The following is a 17,252-nucleotide window of genomic DNA, read 5'->3' as shown; positions in this document are numbered from 1 at the left end:
CCCCTCAGCCGGCCGGGGAAGTCCTGTCCAGCCACACGGTCCCGCTGCAGCCTGCCGATCGTAGGGCCCGTGCTGGGCCCAAAGAACCCTCAGCCCCGTGGGGGAAATCCCTCAGAGTTGCGCAGCCGCCCCGGCGGCCATTCAGCTGCGCCGCACCACCCAGCCCCTACAGGGGAAGTCCTGGTGGCCAAGGAGGCAAAGGGAATCCCGGGCCCCTCCTCCCTACCACCATCAGAGCTGTGTGACCGCCCCAGCGGCCGCTCAGCTGCGCTGTGCAGCCCAGCCCCGCAGGGGAAGTCCCGGTGGCCGAGGAGGCAAAGGGAATCCCGGGCCCCTCCTCCCCACTTCTTTCCGAGCTGTGGGGCCACCCTGGCCATCGCTCAGCCGCGCCGCGCCGCCCAGCCCTGCAGGGAAAGTCCCGGTGGCGAAGGCGGCAAAGGGGAATCCCCCGGGCCCGTACTACCCCACACCTCAGAGCCACGCCGTCGCGCTGGCCGCGGATCAGCTGTGCCGCACCGCTGGGGAAAGCCCAGGTAGCGCGGCTGAAGAACAAGGAGACCCGAGGCCGCCGCTCAGCTGAGTGAGCACCTGGGACCCCCACCGGCTAACGAATGGGAGGGATGGGGGTTAGGGTGTTACTGGAACCCCGCTGTGATGCCCTGCCCCTCTCCTCCCTCCTGGATCGCTGGGCCTCACGGAAGACAAGGGGGTGGGGGGGTGGCGTCGCCCGAAGTCGGTTTTACCAGGGGAGAGAACTGATGCCCTCCCCCAAATCCACTTTTCTGCCACTTCTCGCCCTGCTCGGCATCCTGGCTAGCCTCCACACAGCTGCTGCCCAGCTTCAGCCGATGCTGATCTGGCGGGGGGGGCGCACGCCACCTCGCCGTGTGCACGTGCTCGCTCGCTCGTTCCGCAGACGACAGGCTACCTTCTCCCCATGCCAGATCAGCATGCCGCTCACAAGAACAAAAGGGGAGCTTCCAACGTGGTTGCCCCCTTAAATATGCCCTGCTCAGCCCACACCCCTCGGCTGATCTTGGGCAAGTCCTGTAGCCTCGCGTGGCATCCGGGAAGGTTGCAAAGGCAACGCCTCCTGGGGGATCCCTTTGGGCCCCCTCCCGGCGTTGGCAATTTTACATTATTTAGAAACAAGTAATATTGGAAGCAATAGTTTATAAATATTCAAATCCTAAAATGTAATCAAATTGGTTATCCTGTTAGAACAGAAAGCCTTTGAAAACCATTTAAAAATCTCAGTTAAAAAAATATAATTTTATATATTCCAGTTTTGAAAGAATAAAATGCTGGGATACAAGACATTTAATTAAGAAATGCATTGAGGAAGATGTTCTCATCTCTAGCCTGTTTGTGCTTGCTGAAGATAGTACCAAATGCTCTTATGAGCCAGGAACAGAAGGTGCTCAGGAGTTTTTGTGTGAAGAGGAAAAGAAATGGTCTCTGTCTCTCTGCCCCAGCTTCTTGATAGCATGTGCTCCAAAGTCATGACCCTGTGATAATAACATGTGTTCGTTGCTATGGAAATTATTTCTTGAGTACAAATTAGTTTTGCTTCACAAGTAGCAGGAATAGAGGCCCAGGAGGGGAACAAACCTTTGTTTAAACATAAATAAATCTGTTAATTGGGAGCTAAAAATGAGTGCAGAAGTATTGCTAATTAAGGCCAATGTTTGCTGCTGTAGACCCTGCCTACATCTTGAATTTCCCAGGGTCACTTTTCCTTTCCACTGGAGGTAACCTGTACCATTTATGTAGTCCAGTAAGATTATAATGTTTTGAGGCAAAAGATAGAAAAATAATTGATTCTTCTAAGGTTGCCACTTCAATTGATGGCACTTTTTCATTCAATAAATAGTTGAATTGTGCATTTGCTGTATGCATTTTAGTTGAAAATGTTCCTATATGAAGATAATGTAGTTAGAACATCATATTAAATGTCCCACAAGATTTCATTGGACTTTAAAGCAGAACACACGCTAATTGCTTCCATGAATTTGCACTAGTATCATATGTTCAATATATATGGTATTATATTTTTGTAAACAAAATATAAAAAATTGTAGAAAGCAGGCTGAGAGATACATTTTTTTACAATGTATCTAAGTAAGATAACAAGGTAGAAGAGCAGAGGCTTTAAAAGGAATCCAGGCCACAAACCTTTGCACAGATGCAACGAGGGAAAGACTGTCAGGATTTGTTCCTAATATGTGAACAAGGGGTTAAATTTAATATTGTAGAGCAAATATAAAATGGATGATGAATGCAAAGTGATGCCTGTAAAAGTCAAACTGAAATGGTTGACTGATGACGTGCAGCTGGAACAAGCTTAGGTAGTGCTTGTTAACCATTTTCAGCTGCATGGTCTGTAGTGATAGGCTGCAGTGATGATGATGATGAGGATGATGAGGATGATGAGGATGATGATGATGATGATGATGATGATGATGATAATAATAATAATAATAATAATAATAATAATAATAATAATAATAATAATAATAATAAAAGAAACACCAGGCACAGTCAACATTATAAAACATTGACAGTTATTATGTAATAGATATATGTTTTAAACAAAAATCTAAATATGTGTTAAATATTGGTGCAGTATGTATGCTGTTCCTAATATTGCCATTTCTTTTGTAGTTCTGATTGTGTGGTTTCTGACATGTGCTACTGCTTATAGTACTGTGTGAAGTTTCTTGATATTGTTCCCAAAGCCCCAATGACTACAGGATCCACTGAAGTGTGCTTCTTCCAGAGACAAGAGGTCTCAATTGCCATGTCTCTGTACTTTGTTAGATTTTTCCAATTCATTATTTTTAGCTCTGGCATTCCCTGGAATTGCAATGTCATTGATCCAGACATTTCTTAATTCTGTTACTACTATATCTGATGTATTATGTTAAAGGTGTCTATCCATTTGGATCCAGAAATTCCACAAGATCTTGACTTCCTCCTTTTCTGACACCTTCTCGATGTTCTCATGGGTTTTTGAAGGCTGGCAAGTTATACTTTTTGCATAATTACCAGTGCACTAATTTTGCCACTCTATCATGTCTAACTTTGTAATCCCCCCCTCCTCCTCCTCCTTCCGTTGTGAATTGTAAATTAAGTCACTTAATTTTTTTGTGTTGTTCCATTCTGTTTTTTACAGTGGTGAGCAAAGCTTCTAAGATAATGGAAGTTTTTGTGATGAAAGCTACAATCCTTTTTAATCCCTCCTTCAAAGAATAGTTGTTGAAGTCCTAGTAAAACACATCATAGAGCAGAATGAGGACCAGTTAGTTAACCTTGCTGGTTGGGTAACTCAATGGTTTTGGTATTTGGCTACAGATCCAGAGGTAGTTAGTTCTATTTCCCACTGTACTTCTTGGGAGAAGAGCAAGCCTGTATGGCCTTGGGCAAGCTGAATAATCCCAGGATACTCCCATAAGGAGGAAATACACTTTTGTGTATTTTCAACCTAGAAAACCATGGGAAATAATGACATACATTGGAATCGACTTGCTAGAACACAATTGTTCATTAACCTCACTTCCTCTTTCCTCTCACCTGCTTGTTTTCCACTGAAATTATATTGTTTTTCAAAAACAAGTGTTCCATTTCTTGGGAACAAAAAAACAATCAAATAATCTGTTTACAAGAAATCCATATTAGAAAACAAGATGTAAAATATCTAAAGAATGGAAAAATAGAGAAATGCCATACTTCAGCCTTCTCAAAAAAAGGGGGTGTAGCTATGTATGTGCCAGAATATCAAAAGAAATATTAAATGACGAGGAAAGAAGATGTATAAGATTAGAAATTCAAACACAAGGAAAAACAATAACTGTAATCCCAGTATATGCAACAATAGAAGTAAAAGCAAACTTCTTTCAAAAATTAACACAAAAATTACTAGAATTAGAAAGAGATTATTGGATTATAGCAGGGGATATGAATGGAGTAATAAATCCTAAACCTTATCGGAAATCAGAAAATAAAATAAAAGAGAATCGGGGGGAAACTACCAAAAAGTTTTTTTGACATGTTGGATGTTTTCACATTAGAGGATATTTGGAGAACAAAACATGGAGATACTAGAGAATACACTTTTTATTCGGATAGACACAAATCATTATCAAGAATTGCTCTGATTTTAACAAATAAAATATTCCTTAACTGGATCCAAGAAGTAAAAATCCTACCAAAACCATGCACAGATCATAATCCTATAATATTGGTTATGAAAAAGGAGAGAGAAGAGTACTAATGGAGATTGAATGAAAATTTACTAAAAGAGGAAGAAATTTTAAAATGGTTGAGGATCAAACTGAAGGAATGCTTTAAACAAAATATAAACAAGTAGATAAAAATCAAAACAGTCTGGGAGGCAGGTAAATCAGTCCTATGTGGATTAATAATAAAAAAAACTGAGAAGTAATTAAAAAGAGAAAACAAAGGCAGGACAAACTTTTAGAAAAAAAACCAGGGAGAAACAACTAGAGATTACCAATAATTCCAGGAAAAAAGAAATTTTAAAAGAGACCAAAAAAAATCTACAGAATCAGCTGTCAGAATTCATGTTAGGAGAGGTAGAGAAAAAAAGTTTATTAAACAAAAATTCTATGGACAAAGAAATAAACCAGGTAAATGGGTAGCTTACCAAGTACAATAAAAGAGAGAGAACAAAATATAATAAGAGAAATCTGAAAGGGAGAGGTAATACTTTCTGACCCAAAGAACATAAGGGATACATCTGAAAAATACTATGAGGAAAAGAATTTAAGGAAAAAAGATTTTCAAATATATTTAAAAAGTCAAGATTTACTTAAATTAAATGATGACCAGAGAACTAGATTAAATGCACCAATATCAACAATGGAAGTACAAGAGGAAATTTAAAAAAAAAACTAAAACAGGGAACAACACCAGGCCCAGATGGCTTTTCCAGACTATATTATAAAAATTAACAGAGGAAGACGCTTCCCTTAAAAGAAACAATAAATCAGATTTTACTGGAAGGATATGCAGAAACATGGAGAGAAGCTAATGTCATAATTATCACCAAAGAAAAGAGAGATCCAAAGGATCAAAAAAATTATAGACCTATATCATTGTTAAATGTAGACTACAAAATATTTCCTCAAATATTAGCAGAGAGGTTCAAAAGGGTATTAAAGGAATGGATTGGGGAAGAACAATCAGGATTCTTACCACAAAGACATTTGAGACAAAATTTAAGATTGGTAATATATGTGTTGGAGTACTATGAACAATATCCGGAAAATAAGTTAGGAATGTTTTATTGGAGATGCAGAAAAAGCAATCAATAATATTAATTGGGAATTTATGTTTGAAGTTCTAGACTCAATAGGAGATAAGTTTAAAAAGCATATATAGTAAGCAAAGCATAAGAATCATAGTAAACGGAGAGAAAACTAATCAATGTCACATTTCTTTTATTAATATTTATTTTTAAACAACTAAGAATAGGGTAGGGAATACAAAAGGTAAAAGGAAGTGGGGGAAAGGGAAAGGGTTAAGGGGATAGGAGAACATAAAATATGCAATCATCCAATCTATCCATATTTCAATAACAAATCAACTTTCTGCTGTTTTAAACTATTTTGTTACCCTCCAGCTATCAACTTACAGTTATGTTTCAGTTTAAGTCTAAGTTAGGTAAAATGTAAAGGTTTCCCCTTGACATTTTCAGTCCAGTTGTGTCCGACTCTAGGGAGCGGTGCTCATCCCGTTTTTCAAGCCATAGAGCCAGCGCTTGTCCGAAGACAGTTTCCATTGCCACGTGGCCAGCGTGACTAGGGAGTGCCGTTTTACCTTCCCACCAAGGTGGTACCTATTTATCTACTCGCATTTGCATGCTTTCAAACTGCTAGGTTGACGAGGAGCTGGGACAAAGTGACAGGAGCTCACTCCGTTGTGTGGATTCGATCTTACGACTGCTGGTCTTCTGACCCTGCAGCACAGGCTTCTGCGGGTTAGATGGACAACTAAAATTAGGAACAAGAGAAGAAATGAATCAAGTAGGAAGAATATACCAGTGCTTTCCACACAGACAGCTATCAGAAAGAATGAAAATGGATAATAAATTATTAGAATTGGTTAAAGAACCTACAGAACTGGACAAGATAATATGGGGGAAAGAAAGTCACAAAATCACAAAGTTGTATAAATTATTATTGGAAAGAAATGTGGAACAGGAAGTAATTAAAGAAAATATGATAAAATGGATGCAGGAATTAGGTAGAACAATTCAAGAGGATTGGTTTAGAGGATGGAATGATAACCAAAAAGTATTAACAAGTACAGATCTGAAAGAAGATTATGTGAAAATATTAGATATATGGTATATGACACCAGAGAAATTGGCAAAGGTGAAGAAAAATGAGAAAGATAAATATTGGAGATGTAAAACAATAAAAGGAACACTACATCATATCTGGTGAGGATGTAAATTTATTAGGAAGTTTTGGAAAGAAATAGAAAAAATAATCATCATAGATTTAAAAATAAAAATGGAAATCAAAGCTGAAACTTATTTGTTCAATATGGTAAAGTTAAACTCTAGACAAGAGACAAAAAAATGTTTATACATGTTAGGACAGCCAGAATTCAAGTGGCAAAACAATGGAAAGACAAGGAGGAACCTTTGGTGGAGGATTGTTTAATGAAATTAGAGGATATTTATGTGCAAACTAACATTGAAAGGAAAGAGCAGACTCATTGAAAGGAAAGAGTAGAATGGAGCACGAATCTCAGTGGGGGAAAGTAAAGAGTTATCTTAGAGAGAAATGGAAGAAAAGTGCCAAACCTATACCAAGTGACTCAGGTTTAAATTAGATGCAGAATGTCTCTCAACATTGGTAGAAATAAAAACAAAGTAATGCAGATTGTTAATATGGATATAAAATAAGAATTAGGAAAGGTATTATTAAGATTGAGAAGAAAATAAATGTCTGGTGGAAAATAAGGAAGTAAAAATGTTAAAGACTTACTGTTTTGCGAAACAGATAATAGAAAGTGATTTTGGTTAAGTGCTAATATTCTGAAAATTATTATTTTTATATTTATTTATTTTTAATGCAAGAAAGATTATTTTTTAAAAAAAGAAAATTATACTGTTTTGGGCCACAGATATTCTGCTTTTCTGGATTATTAAACATGAACTACATGCCAATCTTCAGTTCTGTTAGCTCTGGAAGAATTCTGCCTGACACTGGAATGCATCTGAATGGGCCTGAAAGTTACATATTATGTTCAGACTATAGCCAAATACAGCCAACATCTCTAGATTTTGTTTTCAAACAAGGCACCTGATAAAATGTGTTTTATTTTTAGATAAATCACATACCTAAACATTTCCAGTGGGTTTATGAGCTAATGATGTTCCTCACCACAGAAGCTACCTACCCTATAGTAGTTGGAGCATTCCTAAATGGAATATAATTCCAGATACAGGCACATGTTTCTACTCTGTTTCCAAGTAAAGAAGGTAGAAAGAAATGCAGAAACCTGAGGTTCATTGTGGGCGCTATCACACATGCCAAAAGAACCCCAGTTACATCTATTCTGCCATTATTTAAATAGTTTTATAGATTTCCAATCACATGACACCCAAGTAACATCGATTCATTTGGCCAGCCAATCAGTTTTTTCCCACCATGCTAGCACGGCCCTGTATCACTTCAATCCTTATCATTTTGGCACATGTGAATGTTGCTATCAATTTATTTACTTTCTGAACAAGTTGAGTTTTGGGACATCGTGGCCATGGCATGGCCACCGTGCTTGTGTCTTTTTAAATTGTTAGTAATAGGTTATTGCAGTAACAGCAACACAAACTACATTGCTCAGAAACAAACAAAAAATAAAATAAATTTTTAGGTTAGCCGTGACCCAGCAACAGGATGGAAAATGAATTGATTTATTTGAGATGGTACATGTAGCCTACAGAAGTGTTACAAATAGCAAGAAATGTACTGATCGTATCAACAATCATGTGAATGGCCCCAGTATATATACTGGGGCCATTCACATGATTGTCGGTACGATCAGTACATTTCACCATGTAAGTGACTATACATACAAATATACTGATACAAAAAAGGGAGAAAAAAGAAACAGGTCAAATGATCCATATGATTAGGCCCTGTGCCACCTTCACATGCCAGCAAGTGACAGGTGATCTGCATACAGTAACAAGACTATGCTATTTGATATAAGAAATTATACTCATCTGAGAATTTACAGTGTCCTAGCAGACACGTAAACTGCACATAGTCAGATGATACGATTCTTGGTTGCATCTATAACAAACACAGTGAATCAGAAGAACTTTGGTAAATCAGTATTTCAGGACAGGAACTGGATTTAGACCTACCTGTAAGACTTCACTATAACTCTTAATATCAATCATTAATTGTTTCACATTCTGATGTCATTAAATATTAGTGAAGGACACTGGAAATGGAACTTGTTAATGTTCTATCAATGCTTAATATTGTGCGGCAGTTCATACTCCAGTATGTAATTGGATCTTTTATCTGCACAGCTGCATCTTCTCCTTGTCCTGCTACGCCTCCTCATTTTTCCACTGAAATGGTTTATATATGTTTTCCTTGCAAAGACAAGAGCTAGCTCTAAATCAGCTCCTTTTGGCCTCTGACTTGCTGTAGAAATCTCTCCTCTTGGGCTCATCCTTCCAGCTGTTAATGTACATCACACCTCAGTAGCAGCTATATCTCTGTTCTGTGTGTATCACTGTCTACAACCAATGTGCAAGGTGAGACGGCTCACAGCCTAACACCTTCTGCTGATGATATATCTCATCATTATGAGTCCTCCTGGCAGCACAGTATCAAGGCCTTTCCTGACAAGTTCACAGTCTTGTCATCACCTAGTGGTTTATTGCACAGTAAGTACAAAGTCATATGGTACAAATGTGACACACAGAGATGATACCTGTCATATACGTTGTCCATTTCCTTTCATGCGCCTGATAACTGCATTCATAAAAGAAGAAACTGGCCTCATTGACTTTAAATTGAAGCAGAAAGGGTCCCAAAGACTTTCACCTTTGTTTCTTCAAAATGACTTTACAAAATGATACCTTAGTACTGTGCTAATTGTCAACAGATTGCTTCTGACAGTTTAGATGAAGTCTAGTTGTACTGCAAACCTTCTCACTCCAAGAGGAGTGAGTCAGATTGTTTGTTTAGGGACTAAAGGGTGACTTATCATCTATGACAAGAGCAAGAACAGTTAAGAGAAGCTTGCCTTTGAAGATCTGGGCATTGAAAGGGATTTTGGACCAGTGAATCATAAATAAGAGAATGAGAGATGTTGGGGTTTGTTGTGTGGGTCATTCTGATTCTGTTAATATTAATATTAATTTATGTTACTTTTCTATAAAGTTTTTTTTAATAAAAATGAGAAGAAATAGACTTCCTATATTCATAAACTGAAGGCAAGTAGTTCCCATTGTTGAATAACCCTGTGTTCTTGGACTGCAACTCTCAGAACTCCCAGCCAGTGCAGCTGGTGATGAAGGCTTCTGGGGATTGGAGCCCAAGGACACCTGGGTTGCCCAAGGTTGGGAGCTACTAGTTTAGGCAATCACTTTTAAAAAGGTGCTTAATTAAAGAAAAATGTACAGCACTTTCACAGTCACATTCTGTGGGGACACGGAATAGAGCCATCTCTGTTGCTACTTCTATACTCTGGAACTCCCTTCCACAGAAAGCTAGACAAGCCCCATCTTCACTGTCCTTCCACAAGCAGGCAAAGATCTTTCTCTTCAGGCAAGCTTTCCCTGAGTGAATGGCTATAAGTGCCATTTTTAAAATGAATTATTGTACTCTACTGCACTGACTGTATTTTGCTGCTGCTTATGTTTTTGTATTGTATTCACTGATCTTTTTCATATTGCGTACTCATTGTTCCTAAGTTAAATACATCTTTTAACCTAATTGAAGCATATAAGTAGAAGAGCAAGGTGATACTTTTATTGAACCACTGAGAAATCACACACATTGCAAGCTATTGTGGGTTAAATTCCACTTCCTCAGGCTATGCACTACCCTTTCATGGATAACGCAGAAAAACTGTGGGTCTGAGTCCCAAAAAATCATGGCAGATGTCTATGTTGAGTTTGTTTGGATGAGGTGCATTTAGACTACATTAGCCAAGAAGTATGATTTCAAGCATCCTTCCTTGTAGCATAATTTGAATTTTCTGTCCTGAACTCCAAACAAAGGATTTGCTAATTACTCTGTGACCGTCCCCCACCCCATCCTATAACATTGTTTTGATATTTCTCCTGAAATATCAAATTTCTTCTAGGCTGGAAGGAAAACCAATACAGAAACACAACAACCTCATGGAATTATAGATATTTTTCCCTTCAAGATACCGCAAACTCTCAAGGATTACCTAGCTGAAAAAAGACCCCATTGATTGATTGTGCCTTGTGAAACAATTGTCATTTGCCTGCAGCTCTGCAGATAGGAACTATTTCATAAACATCAAGGCATGCAACACAATTATTATATTTAGATTTGATCTATTTGTCCTTGTTGACTGGGCTTTACCTACAGTCACTTTGATGACTGAGCTACACAGGCTATTTCTCTACAACTGTATTTTTCTTTGTAGAACGTTGGCCTCAACACCTAATTTCTCACTTTTGAGATAATACTGACTTGAATTTTCCATGCTATTTTGACACACCTTGGTGAAGACTAAATGTGTTTTCTCCAGCTACTGATATGCTTCGTTCTGACAGACTACAAATCATTTTACTGCGTCTGCATTTTGTCTGGCTTTCCTCCTTCATTATCCAAGGTTTCCATTGCATATGCCAATTTGATATTGCCTCAAATGACTTGGGTGAACTGAAGGAATCCTTCTGATTCATTTGAGCATCATGGGCCAAAAATAAATCTAACTTATTTAAGTTGGACCTTTACTTCATTAAACTCAGTATCAACTCAGTAAACTGGGGGCAGCTTCTCTCCAGAGTTTCAACAAAAATCTTCCTTCAGATACCAGTTTGGATATATGAGGTGAAATCTGCAGGAATAATGTACTGCCTACTAAGAATTGTCTAATGTGCTTCCTTGCTATTAGAATTGATGGCAAAAGTTGAAAAGAATTCCAGATACATTTCCATATATTTTCTTTCAAAGACATAGCTATGATCCTGTGGATGACACTGGCTGAAAACCTTTAGCCAATCTTGGTCGAAGAAAAAGACTGAAAGAAATGTGTTGCTGCTTCATTATCTATTTGCTGTAATTCTGACTTAAAAAGTCATGTAATTTTAGGTACTGCTAGAAATGAAGTGAAGTTTTTGAAGCAAAATAGGAAACAGAGGTCTCCTTTTGTCCAAGAAATCAAACCATCAAAATCTTTCATTACTATCCAATTAGAAAAAAATTCTTGGCCTGATTAAACCTTGGGGATTCTGGAATGCAACAAATTCTGAATGGTGCATCACTGAGAATGGTGGATACAAACCAAGAGCAAAGAGTTTTTGTTTGTTTATGTTTCTATGTGGCATTTCTACATTGTCACTTATTATAATTTGAAATTGTATTTAGGGCTTCCACACTGCCTTGACATATTAAGGCCCTCAGAAGATGTTTGCCTTTTGCCCAGTTTTATGCATGTCCACTAAAGTTCTGAACTCTAATATGTTTGCTCTTATGGGAAATTTGAGCTCCGCAGGTAGCACAATATTGTTCTATTTAAGTTTAACATATTACATTAAGGATTTGCTACAGGGTTTGAAAACATTTTATCCCCCATGGATGCAAATGCACCTCCAACAGCTCTGTGCCTTTCCAAATTTTATTTAGTTACACTTTGAAAGGCCCCTAACACTCCTGAGGGTCTTCTAGCTTCCCCTAAAGAGACACATAATTGACCACTAGATGATACAACGGGGCTTCTCAGTTAAAAAAAAGAAAGTAAGGAAAAAATTGGGGAGTGAGGTTTGTGGGAATTATTGTGGCCATTAAAGATCCAGAAATAGGAATGACATTCCTCTTATCTCATTCAAAATCACACAATTTTTCCATGATCACTTGCTTTTCCTCTGACAGTTTTTTAAAATCACTTCTTTACTGAGGGAAAGGTATAGCACTTTACAATAGCAACTGATCTTCATAAGAAAAGCATTTGGTCAGAAGCTTCCAGGTAGCACTCAAAAGATGTAAAACATTCCTTTGAAAAACACAGGTATCTTAAGGAGAAGAAAAGTGGCAGTTTGGATGCAACTACTAGTAAACCGCATGGTATTTTGGAGCAAAACCAAAAGGAGGGTAAAAAAACTCAATTTGGAAGAACCTTTACTTATACCTTCATTACTGAGATTAGGAATTGCCCATTTATTTCCTCTTAACTAGTGATTTACAATTCCTGATATTTATTATCACTGACTAAGTGTGTTAACTAGAGATGGGCATGAAATGGAAAACTGGTGGTTCGTGATGGTCTGTGGTTTGTGGCTAACCATGAACCACTATGAACCCCTGGAAAGATGAACTGGTTCGCAATTCATTTTTCTGGTTCATGCTGGGGTGTGCGCGCTGGGGTGTGTGTGCTGTGGATGCATGCTCAGCAGCAGTGGTCAGCTCCTGTCAGGAAAGCTGGGCCTGCTGCCTCTGTACATGCACTTGCCTGTCAACTGGTGGGGGCAGTAGGAAGAGGGCAGTCAGGCATCCATTTTTGCTGAAGCAAATGAAATGCCAAAGGAAAAAAAAGTTTTCCATGTCATGTTCCTTTGGCAAAATGGGATCCCCCGAACTGACCTGGGAGATGAACCATGAACCAGCCCAGTTTGTGAAGTGTTTTGGTTCATGGTTCATTTTATGCCCATCTCTAGTGTTAACTGTGCGTAAGGAATCTACACAGCACGAAGTCCATTGCAAATACTATGAATCCTCACTATATGGAAAGATATGGAAATATCAATGGATCAGACTACCTTCCCTGTCAAGTTTGAGCACACCCTTGACTCTTGAGGAAATTTTCCTTGTCTCTGCTGTCAAAGTAGATACGCATACAGCAGATTAATAACAATAGATATAATTATTCCTCCAGATATATGTGTTTGCAGATGTTTTTATCTCCAACAGTAAGCAAAAATTCTCATGCTTCAAATCTCATCTGCTCCAAATCTTCTTCACACAATTACTTAAGGCAATTACCTAAGTTACCCAACCCAGAAACAACATTTCTCAGCCTCAACACCTGTCCATAGAGTGAGGATTATGACAATGAAGGCCTATTCTTAAAAGTTTGTTGAAAGGTTTACTGAGGTATCATTTCTGAAATGCTTTGAAGAACATAAATGGCATATCATTCCTGCACCTCAATTTTGATTGTTAGGAAAAAGCTAACACTGGCAAAGTTTTCTGCCATAGTGTGTGTCACCTGGATGGATTGGAGTGGTGCTAATACACTAAGGATTTTAACAGAAGGTTGGCAGAAGGAGTATATGACAGCACTCACAAAATGGCAGAGACATTTAATGGATAGTTGGGTCACTAATGCTGTCAAATGCACTGACCAGTAGATGTCTTGGACATGCATACACACTCAAGACAGCACCTGCCATAGCAATGGGCGTGCTGTCTGGGGAAACAATCTTAATAGGAATCCTAACATTCATTGGAATTTGACTACTAGACAAATATAATGCCATTAATAGCATGTAGAACAATGGATTATATTGATGCTAGAATTAGATATGTGTTACAACATTAACTCTTCAAATTTAATTTCTTTGTATTCACTACAGAAAGTCCCACTCATGTCCTAAGGAGAGAGGTGAAGGACTTTAAAAGATCCTTGAAGAGACTTTAATGAGCACACTCTTCTTTGATTCGTTCTTGAAAGGGCATTGCAGGGAGACCCTCCTCTACATTTTTTGTCCTTTCTCACTGTTTCTCACCTTTCCTGCTCCCCAGATATAAAATCAGTAGTATTGTGGCCACAGACTTTGATGATTTGATCAATGATTTTACACTAGAAAAGTAATGACAGGTTCATTCCTAAGATTAAAAACTTTCCTTCTCTGTAAAGACTTTCCTCTCTTTTTTTACCACCTCAGCAGCATTCTTACTTTTTCTTTCCCTTTCACATGAATACATGAGGGATCCTTGTGTGTGCATCTCTCTCCTGTGAATGTGTCTCAGCTCTGTTCTGCCCTGTGTTGCTCCAGAAACACTCCTGATTTGGTTCATATTTACACATTTATTCAAATACAGTTTACATCCCTAGTATTCACCAAACATTATTAATGCATTCCAGGGAATAAAAAAATACAAAAAATTAAACATTAAAATAAAACACTGCAAGTCCCACGCTGGGACTGCAAAAAAAATTAATCACCAAAACAAAACAAAACAACACAGAAACATACCCCCCAACCCAAACGTACCCTGCCAAACCCACCTTGAACAGGCAGTTTTTAAAAAGCAGAAAGCAGCACTTACCCATCCAAAGCCTCATTGCTGCCGCCATGACCACTGCTGCTGAGAGGCTTGAGCCTGGCCGGGGTGCTTCGGCCCCCAGCCGCCGTGGAGGCAGTGGTCACTGGGTTTCAGCTGCTTGCCTCCCGACTCACCTCCCACTTGTTCCACGCCACCCTCCATGGCAGAGGGCGGTGAGGAGTGAGCGGGAGGCGAGCCAGGAGGGAAGCGGCTGAAGAAACCCAGCCAGTTCAAGCCTCCGGGTACTCGGTGCCTGCTGCCTCCGATTGCGGCAGTGGGGGAGCCCATGGAAATGGTCTCCCAGGGCTTTCTTGCCACCATCGGAGACCTCCTGGGGGTCCAATCGCGGCAGCAGGGGAGCAAGTTTAAATTTCCTACACTTTGCTGCCACTGTGATTGGACCCCCAGGAGGTCTCCCAGGGCTTCCCCACTGCCATTGGAGACCTCCCGGGGGTCCCCCGCCGCTGCAATCAGTGCCTTCAGTGTTTTCCGGTGTAGACCAGGCCTACCCCCAAGGAAAGCCTGGTAGACTGGGCCTACCAGGGAAGGGCTTCCCCTGGTAGGCCCGGTCTACCCCCTGGGAAAGCCTGAAGGTGCCGCTGTGATCAGACCCCCAGGAGACCTCTGAAGGTGTTGATCGTGGTGGCGGGGGACCCCCAGGACATCTCCGATGGTGGTGGAGAAACCCTGGGAGACCTGCCAGGCTCCCCTGCCACCATCGAAGACCTCCTGGGGAGGGTCCCATTTCCTAACCATTGGGGTAAAAGAGCAGCCTCTTCGCCACCAACGGTTTGAATGGAACAAAAAAAAAAAAGGCAGGAGAAATTTGAATTTCCCGCCCTTTTCCCCTGCCTTTTTTCATTCATAAGTCGAGGCTCTGTTCGCAAGTTGAAGCAACATTTTGCAAACGAAGCCATTTGTAACTCGAAGTGTTCGCAAGTGGAGACATTCGCAAGTTGAGGTTCCACTGTATTCTGTTATGGGTCCTGAAGTAATGACACGGTAAGTAAGATGAGTGAATATTTTATATCCCTAGCCAGTATCCTGTAGCAACTAGACTACTTTTTGAAAGGAATAAAAGGAAATAGGGAAGTAAACAGTTACTTTTAAAAAAATAAAACTGAAGTATAGTGACAACTAATCACCGAACTAGAAACTTTTTAGTAGTAAAATTTCAAGATCTTATACATTCTGCCTATGCTTTAAAAATCATGGTTATACCTTCCCTTATCTAGACAATTTAGGAGTACTTGTTTTACAAAAATTGGTTGCATAAGTACTGTCCCAGTAGCCAAAGCAGATGTCAGTAAAGAGCCCATCCAGTCCTGTTTTCCAAAACCAATAAATACTAACCTTATGTTTTGCTGAAATTAGCCCACACCTCAGTTTCATTTCCATTTGCAACCTTAGAATCTAAGGGAAGGGAGCTTGGTCATTTAAAGTGCAATGGAGGAATTCTAAAAATGTTAGAAGGTACAGGATTTGCCACCAGCTAGCCAGAGTTAATGACCTCACTATTGTATCCTATTTTTTGCCCATATTGAGAATTTAAAGCAGGCTGCAGGATTAAAAATAGTACAAGAAAATACCTGCCACAAGAAAGAAAAACATAATGCTAAAACAGAATTAAAAATATTGGCCAGTATCCTATTGCCTTAATGTGGAATAGAATATCATCTGTGTAAGCATTCCCCTGCCACCTCAGCAGATGAAATTGGTCATGCCACCGGGTGGTGCAACTGGAATTCTGCTAGAGCCTGAAGAGACTCTTATCCTAGAATTGTACATGTTTTTTAAGCATCTTGTTTGGTCTGAGAGATGTGGTTTGGATTAATCTATTATTCTGTTGTTACTGATTATTAAAAATTATAACCAGCATTAGCAGTTTGTAGATGGTGCTGTAGTTTAATGATTATCTTAGTTTTCATATCATCAAGCTGCTTACCCATCTCACCAGTCAGGATGAAGCCTTGCTCTGAAAAACACTGCCTGTGACAAATGCTAGTCAAAGGTCCACTGGAACAAAACAGAAGACTCTCATCTCTTTTTCTCTTGACTGTTGGGGAAAGCATATAAATCAGGGGTTTCAAACTCAATTTACCTGGGGGCCGCTGGAGGCAGAGGCTGGGTGAGGCTGGGCTGCATCAGATTTTCCGCCAAGTGGAGCAAGAGCCTGAAGAAGCCGCCCAGGAGTTTCCTTAGCCCGGCTGGAGCTCCGAGGAGGAGGGGCACGCGAGCCCTCATTGCCAGCCACAACCCCCTCTGGCTCCTTCTTCACTACTACCACCACCAGCAGCAGGAAGACAAAGAAGCAGAGAAGGGAGGGAGCGCCCACGACCACCTAGTTGGAGGGAGAAGGTTATGATATAAATTTTTTTAAAAAACCCTCACAGAATTCACCTTGCCAAAGGAGAAAAGCCCCCACCGGTACCCGCAAAATTAAACAGAACGGAGCAGGACCCCCCACAGGTGAGCATGTGCACACACAGACAGACACACAGACAACCTTCCTCTGAGGGCCCCCCTCAAAAAAGGCGTACTCAGCAACATCAGCTACCCCCACCATGACAAAGGAGCAAACTTTGTGAGGCGAGCCCAGGCAGCCTCCAGAGCCAAGGCAGCTGAAGCAGGACAAAGAGGAGGAGAAGAAGGAGGAGGAAGCATTACTGGGCGCTGAGGCGGCTGCTGGCTGGGCTGGTACTGGGGGTGCTGAGAGAGAGAGCCAGAGAG

General features: G+C 40.1%; 1 long non-coding RNA gene across 1 annotated transcript; it reads right to left on the bottom strand.

The window, feature by feature from the left end:
- Nucleotides 1–2,837: 2,837 nt before the first annotated feature.
- Nucleotides 2,838–17,000, bottom strand: LOC144589436 (uncharacterized). Its single transcript, XR_013545528.1, has 2 exons — nucleotides 16,624–17,000; nucleotides 2,838–6,014 (listed from the first exon to the last, which is right to left on the bottom strand). It is a non-coding gene; the product is annotated as an uncharacterized LOC144589436 (long non-coding RNA).
- Nucleotides 17,001–17,252: the final 252 nt, after the last annotated feature.

Source organism: Pogona vitticeps, chromosome 5 (genome assembly GCF_051106095.1).
Source record: "Pogona vitticeps strain Pit_001003342236 chromosome 5, PviZW2.1, whole genome shotgun sequence".
NCBI lineage: Eukaryota > Metazoa > Chordata > Lepidosauria > Squamata > Agamidae > Pogona > Pogona vitticeps.
The sequence above is the reverse complement of the archived record's forward strand: the minus strand, read 5'-3'. Positions and strand labels throughout refer to the sequence as shown.